The following is an 8,423-nucleotide window of genomic DNA, read 5'->3' as shown; positions in this document are numbered from 1 at the left end:
GTTTTTAGGTCCATCTCTCTACCCTTTCCCAAGGTATGAGTCTGAGTCCTCCTGCCCCATTAGTCATGGAACCGGGCGGAAAAGGCCCGTAAACTGTTGCCATTTTTGATGGAGGATGCGGACATAGGCGTACTTTTAGAACAAATCTCTCATATTTTAAATACATAATTGTTTTTGAGAATGTTCCATTCAAATATTATGAAATAAAAAATTACTACTTCATAAATAGTATTAATATATTTGTTTGCTCTTTACCGATAGTTGATTATATTTTATATTCATTTTTTCTCTCTGTTTAAAAGCAGAGAAGTAAGAGGAAATGAGAAACAATAGAAGAACATATGTTTCTTGGTAATCTAGCAGGTTTTTTTTAATGCTCCTTTGTTTATTCACGTGGAAAGTTGTAACTTGCACTGCTGTTGCTTTAAAATCCATAGAGCTACTGCAAGCCATTAAGGAACAAATAAGAATATTTATTTCTCTAATCTTTTCCTTGATATTTTTTTCTGTTCCACTTGCACTATATGATACATTTAATCTGAGATTGCAGGATTTCTGAAATAGTCCTGCAGTTTTGAACTAGTTTTAAAAATATTTTGAATATACTTAGCAGATGTATGATTAAGGTGTCTGTCATTATTCCCAATTACAAAGTCTTCCAAAGATAGATCTGTTATGTTTGCTTTGGGTTTGTTAATATAAATATAAATGGACTTCAAACAACCAATGTGTTAGCCATAGACGGTCCCCAGATTATTATTGATATGCCTCAGTTTCACTGACATCTCTTTCACAATCCAAAGCACATAATATTGTGAATGGGAATATAGATTATTTTAGAGATATAAACACACCATTAAGTTTGAGTGTTCCATGGCCAACTATTTAACAGCTGTAATGAAGTTATTTATTCATCTTATTATATAGTATTGTGACTATCATAGATGATGTTTCAAAATCTAATGTAAGTCAAATTAACCAATAATTTCTCCTAAAATGTATCCAGGAGCTTTACAAGTATGGTAAATCATGCTCCTCTGATTTGTGTTCTGTGCAAACTGATATTTTCAACAAACATTTAGTTAAAAGTAAATTTAGCTTGTGGAAGTATATGTGGAAAGCCTTTTTCTCTTCCATAGGAAGGTATTACATTAATATTGTGAACCTGCTCTTCTCATTAGGTACTAAATGCTAAATTTACTGAATTATCATGACCAAGTAACTGATTAGTTCAGCAGAGATTTCAAAGACCCAAAACAAGAGTAGACTGTAAAATATTTAGAAGTGTTTAAGTTGTGACAAAACAGCAGTCTACTTGTAAAAGAAGGTATACTTCCAAATGAAATCCTGAAAGACGAAAGCACAAGGGGTTACACAACTGCCAGAATTCCCTCAGTGTTGAAGTCCTATTATTTTCCATTAATTTGTGAGCATACAGAGAGCATTTCTGGTAGCTCCTGTATTTTTCAGCAGCTGAGTTTTCTTTCTTCTTCCTTCTTCACCTGTGGTTTTCACTTATTTTTGTCTTAATTTCATTAGAATTATTTTGGGATCTCCATCCAGATACCCCAGCTCTTAGGTAACTGGAGCAAGTTCCTTCCATTCTTACTCTCAGCAGCTACAGGAGATATGGCATCTCCAACAGACAGAAGATCCTGGAATGTCAGTCCTTTATTAGTTCAATTTTCCTTTACTTTAAAAATTTTAAGTGATTCATTATCATAAAGCAACTTAATAACTATGCAAAATCTTATTCTATAGTGCAGACAAGAATTTTAAATGACCGATCACTTTATTTTAAATTACTCACACAATCTTTGAACACTGTTCCAACAGCATGAAGCTGTTTCTTAACTAGGAATAGAGAATTTACCACATATCAGTTCTCTACAAATTTAAGCATTATTTTCCAAGACTTCTATTTATTTTATAGTATGTTTCTCTTTCAAAACTCTTCTGATTTGATACCAACTGAGAATATAGTAGTACTTAATCACTGTTACTTTCTATATCATAGAATTGTAGAATGGCTTTGGTTGGAAGGGACCTTACAAACCATCAAGTTTCAATTCCCCTGCCATGGACAGGGTTCTCAGCCACCAGATCAGGCTGCCCAGAGCCCCATCCAACCTGGCCTTGAACACCTTCAGGTGTGGAGTATCAACAACTTCTCTGGGTAATCTGTTCCAGTACCTCCCCACCTTCTGAGTTAATTATTTTCTTCTAACATCCAGCCTAACTCTCCCCTCTGTTAGTCCAAAGCCATTCCTGCTTATCACTATCAGACCATGTAAAAAGTTGGTCTCCCTACTGATTATAAGCTCCTTTTAAGTCCTGGAAGGCAGCAATAAGGCCTCCTCAGAAAGATCTCTTCTCCAATTATGAACCTGTTCTATTGTTATTTAACAGAAAACAGATATTATAGCTTTATGCAGTTTTTCCCTTATTTTCACGAAAAAGAAAAGAATAAATAAAAAATCCCACCTAAAAAAGCCAAGAGTTTTGCTTGCTTTTTCTTACAGATTTTATTTTTCTTTGATAAATACAGACCTATGTAAATGTGAGTATGTTTGTGTGTACACATTTACTTGCATTTAAAAGTTTATTTTGTTATCGTGTTCCAAACAGCAAAGGTTTATTGAAGCCTACTTTGATTCACTGAAATGGAAAACATCACTTTGATTATTCATTATTGCTAACTTCTTGTAATATTCTTGATATTAAAATAAAAAAGCAAATCAAATGTGATTTTTGCTTAGTGTAGAAATCTTGTTTTTAGTTTAGGATATGTTATTATTTACACATGTTGAAATGATAATCCAAGTAAAAACATTCAGTTCTTTTAAGAAGATAGGAACAACCAATTACAATAAATTACAATAAAGAACAATAAAGAACAATGTCTGTAATTAATATTTGATTTGCACTAGGAAAAATTCAGAACTACGGTTGAAACAGAAGTAGTAGGTACGATTAAGACTATGTAATATTTTCATGTTTAGTTATTTGACGATTCTGAACTCCTTTGCACATCTTTAGAAAGCACACCTCTTTATTATAAAGAACATCTATGTAACTCGTATACAGCCTGTATATGAAATGGGAAGATGCTCTAAAACTGAAAAAGATAAAACTTTCTTCTCTTTCTGCTACTATTCCATGTCATTTTAAAAGTGAAGGATGTAAATTACAGACAGATTTTATTAAGAGTTTAAGTAAAACACCAAACATCTTGAACTTTGCACTATAATCTGAGAGGCGCTAACATGGGGAATGGTTATGTGCAGAATCCTGGAATTTAGATTTTTCTCAGTACTGCATAGCCAGAAAAGATTGACTTAACCAGTCTGAGAATGGGAAGAGGCAAGAAATGGCTAAGGTTTGTAGAAAGAGTTAATAGTAGTGCTTGGAAAAGACTTTCAAACCTAGACTCCTCTCACCAAATCTCAAGCAGCAAAATCCAAACACAAAATCCAAACACTGTTTACACACAATAAGTTTTAGTTTAATATAATTATACAGTAGACTGTAAATTCTGTGAGAATGTATGTTTCACATAGAAGATTAGAAACATGATATTGTTTAGTCTGATTTCTTTTTAATAGTATGCAGTACTTACTGAATATTCTCTGAATGCTAAAAGCAGGCCACAACAGTGACATATGAAGCAGCAATTAATGATTCTGATAATCTATTTGCCAGACTGCCCCACAGAGATGGGAAAACACCATATGCAAGCCATATAAGCTCGTAGCTTACATGCCTGCTTTTCTCTGCTCGCTATACAGGACTCAAACATAATAGATATATTTAGGAGGCACTCCCAGTTTTTCTTCAGTCTCTTGAATTTAGCTGCTGTGATAAATGCCTGTATCAACCTACGGCTCCACTGTATTAAATTTATAGAGCCCACAGAGACAAGCTCAAATAGAGAAAATCAGGCATTGACTTCAAGTTGACAGATGTTGGCCATCCCCCAAAACCATTTCTTTATAGTGATGTTATTGATCCATCTAAATGGATAGAATTTCTCTTACTAAATATTCATATTTTCAGTGAGTTCCAATCTATATTTGTTGTAATCAGTCTAACTCAGTAGTGTCATGTTACTTTAACTCATCTGAAATTTTTGAAGGTATGTCTTTTCCAATATTTCTTATTTTAATAAATTGACCTCAACTAGAAAACTATCCTTAATTTCACTATAAGAATTAGGTCTGATATTAATTCTTCATTAGGAAATAATTTCAAAATATTCCTTTAAGTATAACTGAGGCTTCGGTGTACATTTAAGAAAAGCCTCTATAAATTGATTATTACAGTTGTTCAAAACTCCATTCAATTACTTGTAATTTCTACTACCAGACACTAGAGGGAAAAAATGTTCCACATCTTTAGACAATTAAGATGCAAACCAAACTCTAATTTGTTCCATGTTATACATGACTTCTCAGAACCAGAATGCAATTGCTTGTAATAATATTTGTTAAAGATTTTATAGTTCTAGTACAAAGTGATTAATTGTACAGTTACTGAGTCACTGAATTAGAACTCAAGAAAATGGGATTCCTAACACTGTTTACTAAGCAGTCGGCTAGCGTTAAGGTATTACAAAGCCTTATTTGGTAATCCTTACAGAAGCTGACAGTCTTAAAATATAGTAGTTTTGTCCAGGTTAGTTTTGTATAGTTTAATATATACATATTAATATAAAATATAGTTTAATATAGTTTTGTCCAGGTTATAACAGTGGGTCCTTTTCATTCTCTTCTATGCATGAAATTCTTGTGAACATTTTCTAAGTACATATTCATTCACAGAAACTGCAGTTCGTCATTGCTAGGAAACATCTTAATTTTCATGAGTACAATTTTAAGTGCATGATCATCCTTTTCCCAACTAGTTTCCTAGCTTTTTCTTGAACTCTGCTATGTTCTGCTTTTCAACAACAAAGAGTAAAGAGTAGGAAAAAAAAAAAAAAAAAAAGGCATAATTAGACCCTTAAAGAATCCAAAATGAAGATTTGGTTAACATTCAGTTTACCAAAGACTTTAGAAAGTTCAGTGGTGGTTTCTCCCAAACAGCTAGCCAATCCAAATGCGTGTAGTCATGGACCACAGGGGATGCAACAGATATATGAAAGTGTACTCCTCAAACTATGCTAAAAAACACTAACCTAGATGTTGGAGTGTTTCCAATACTAAAAGGCGTATAGTATTATAGGATAGTAGTAACAACAATAGGATATTATCTACTCTCATTTTCTGAATACTGTAAGTTAAAATTATTTCCAGAGTTCTCAGAACCGCATGTTTAACTAGTTGTTTATTTGCTCATTCACTATAATTGATATGGTTTCAAAAACTGTTCTTGTTTTGTTTTTGTTTTTTTTTTTTTTTTTCTGTTAAGACTGCTTTATATAACCTGTGTTTGTACTGCTGTAAAATGTGACTGAGATTTCCAAAGAAGCCCAGGGAAACTAGATTTCTGGTTCCCACTGAACTTCAGTGAGATCTCAGCACCCATACCCCAGAGACCCACTTTAAAACCTTCTTCCAAGCTATGAAGACATCTGCTACCTTATTACTTTGATTTCTTCACTTTGATTGACAGAACCTCAGTGTGTTAGTTTCAGGAAATGGTGTAGGAATACTCTATGTAGGGCAAAAATGCATTTTGATCTTTTCTTATACTGACCTGTGCAAGGAGCAGAGTAAAAGGGAGGGTAAATAAGTAGAAGTGTTCATCAGGAGAATTACTGAATATAATTGGTTACCCCTTGCTTGAGTGCTACAGTACTGTGGGAAGTTATACTGTGCTAGTTTTACTAGGTAACAAAAGATGAATTGACAAGTCAAGAAGAATATGAACTTTTGTTTGATACTCATTTTGTAGGTGAGAAAGATGCAACTACATTTGGAGCTGGGAGGGAGAAAAAGATGTCACAGTCATCATAAGCATCAGACTGACATCTTTCCACTTTTTTTTCTTTTCCCTAGAAACACATGAAGGAAAGAATGGTAAAGTTTCAAAAGTTTCCACATTCTTGATGTGGTTATATTCTGAAATGTAAATATATCTGATCATGAAGGAGAAGAGCACTACAAACAGGTCAATTCATCTAGTCATCTGGATGTAGATCATTTCCTATAGAGAAAGCCAAACGTAGAGTTCAGACAGCATTCTATAGAGCTAGTACAAATAATTTGGAATATTTATTGTTTTTATTTAACCTTTTACAAATGTGACTTCAGAGATATTTTTTCTGAGAATTTTTTTGGAAGGGTTTGACTATTAATCAACTTGTGTAATTAAGTAGAAAAATCAAGGCATCATATACGTAAAGAAAATATAATGATTGTGGAATACTGTATAAAAGGGAACATAATGTTTTGGTCAGCTTCACACCTACTATTGAGCAAACATGACTACTACTGAGCAAACATGACTACTTAGCCATACTGAAATGTACCAGACAATGATTTTGGAAATAAGTAGTGAGGTTATCTGAAAATATATCCATGCAATTGCAGATGCAGTTTTTAAATGCCATCTTCAGTTTTAAACCCATAAATCATACCAGTTAATAGCAATGAAACTGATGTATGATCAACAAGGAGAAAAATGTATCCCTAATGCATGAGACTTAAAACTGAGATTTCAGAATATATTAAGTAGCTTAATGTTGTACTACCCTTTAACATAATGTTTTCTAACATTTCTAACATTCAACAACTTTGGCCATACTATGAATTATAATAAAAAAAATGCACCTTAAAAAAAAAAACTTGATTTGTAATAGAGCCAGGCATTGGCCATAAACCTGATATGGACTTGAACTTTTCTGATATTCACAGATATCTTTATCACAGTTATCTATAGTTTATTTATTGCTGGTGTATTTGTAACAGGGACAACTTGGCATTATGTACTGGTATATGTTAATTTATATTTGTATGTAAGCATAACTGCATATATGTATAAAAAATTTGATTTTCCTCTAGCAGCTGCATAATTATAAATATAAGCTGTAAGATCATTAACTTAGAAGGGAATAAAGGGACAACCCTATGGAAAAAAAAACTGCACATATCCAGGAAAACCTTCATTTTTTTTCTCTAACTTCTGGTTTTCAGTGTCCTTCTATTTCCTAGACAATTTTAAGATTTGCAATTAGTTTGTTGATTGCAATTACAGTGTTCTTCCTGTGCTGAAATCAAAACCAATAAAGCTTTTGTTACTGAGCTCAAAGCTATGTCAATTCTTAATCTGTACAAATATTTCTGTGTAATCTAGAAGAAACATAAAAATACATTTTGTTAATCTACTAACAAAGATTAAGTGCAATTGAAGCTGGATTAACCTGCATTCCACAGAACTGATTTCTGCTATATTCAGAGTTAGGCTTCCTAATTCATAGTACCTATGATAATCCTTAATGGCACAAAACATTGCTGAGAGAATTAATATGCTGTAGCTGAAGATCAGTACAGAAGGAAAAATGAAAGATTTGGCACACTGTTTCTTCATACTGCTACTACTGTATTTATCTTCTGATGTAGAAAAGTGGCACATCTGCTTTCTATTTATATAGAAATAATTTATTTATTTTGTCTATTTTAAATACCTTCAACAAAGAAATATTTCTACAAAGAAGGCTGTTTTTTGGTATTTTTAGGAAGTTTATTTTTGGTCTAGTCAATCTCACTTTGCAAGAATGACTCACTTTTGAATAGATATGGCACAAACCCACTTGGATTCCAAGATCTTAGAAGTTTATGCTTATCTTTTTCTTTATTTTTGTGCCATACCTCTTTAAGTCAACTCAGACAAGGCATGAAATTAATTTTCTAAAAATTAAGAACATAATAGTTTATAGGAAGGGACTGAATATTTCTATGTTCCTTTTCCCCATCTGTTTCACAGCTTTTCTTTGCACATTCATCTTACAATATTAAGGTAAACACAGGTGTCTAATGCCATCTGAGGTGCCATGAGGTATTTGAGACAGATGTCTGTATGGAGCTGGGAAATATAAACAGAACATTCATGACAACCATCTCCTGAAGCTGCAGCCAGGGGCTAGGTACAGTACCCTACGGTCTCACAAATTACACTAGATGCTTGTATTTAAGTAACTAAGTCCACTCCCTACCCAGCCCACTATTGTGAGTGTTCATTATCAAAGATTTTTAAGTACAAGAAATTTCAAAGAATTGCAGGATCACGTAAGGTTGAAGGAACATCTCTGTATCCTCTAGTCTGCTCCCTCTACTTGAGGAAGGTCAGCAAGAGTAGGTTGACCAGGACCATGCGTAGTTACATTTCGGATGTGTGTCTCCAAGCTTAGATACTCCACATCCTTTATGAGCAACCTGTGCTTGTAACTGATCTTCTTTACAGTAATAAAGTATTTTTTAATG

General features: G+C 33.2%; 1 protein-coding gene across 1 annotated transcript in view; it reads left to right on the top strand.

Moving 5' to 3' along the window:
* Positions 1 to 8,423, top strand: part of MTNR1A (melatonin receptor 1A) — a 51,786-nt gene that overhangs the window by 21,836 nt on the left and 21,527 nt on the right. The gene's annotated exons all lie outside the window — the stretch shown is intronic.

The sequence above is a fragment of the Gallus gallus genome, chromosome 4 (genome assembly GCF_016699485.2).
Source record: "Gallus gallus isolate bGalGal1 chromosome 4, bGalGal1.mat.broiler.GRCg7b, whole genome shotgun sequence".
NCBI classification, from domain to species: domain Eukaryota; kingdom Metazoa; phylum Chordata; class Aves; order Galliformes; family Phasianidae; genus Gallus; species Gallus gallus.
This window is presented reverse-complemented; position numbering and strand designations above follow the sequence as displayed.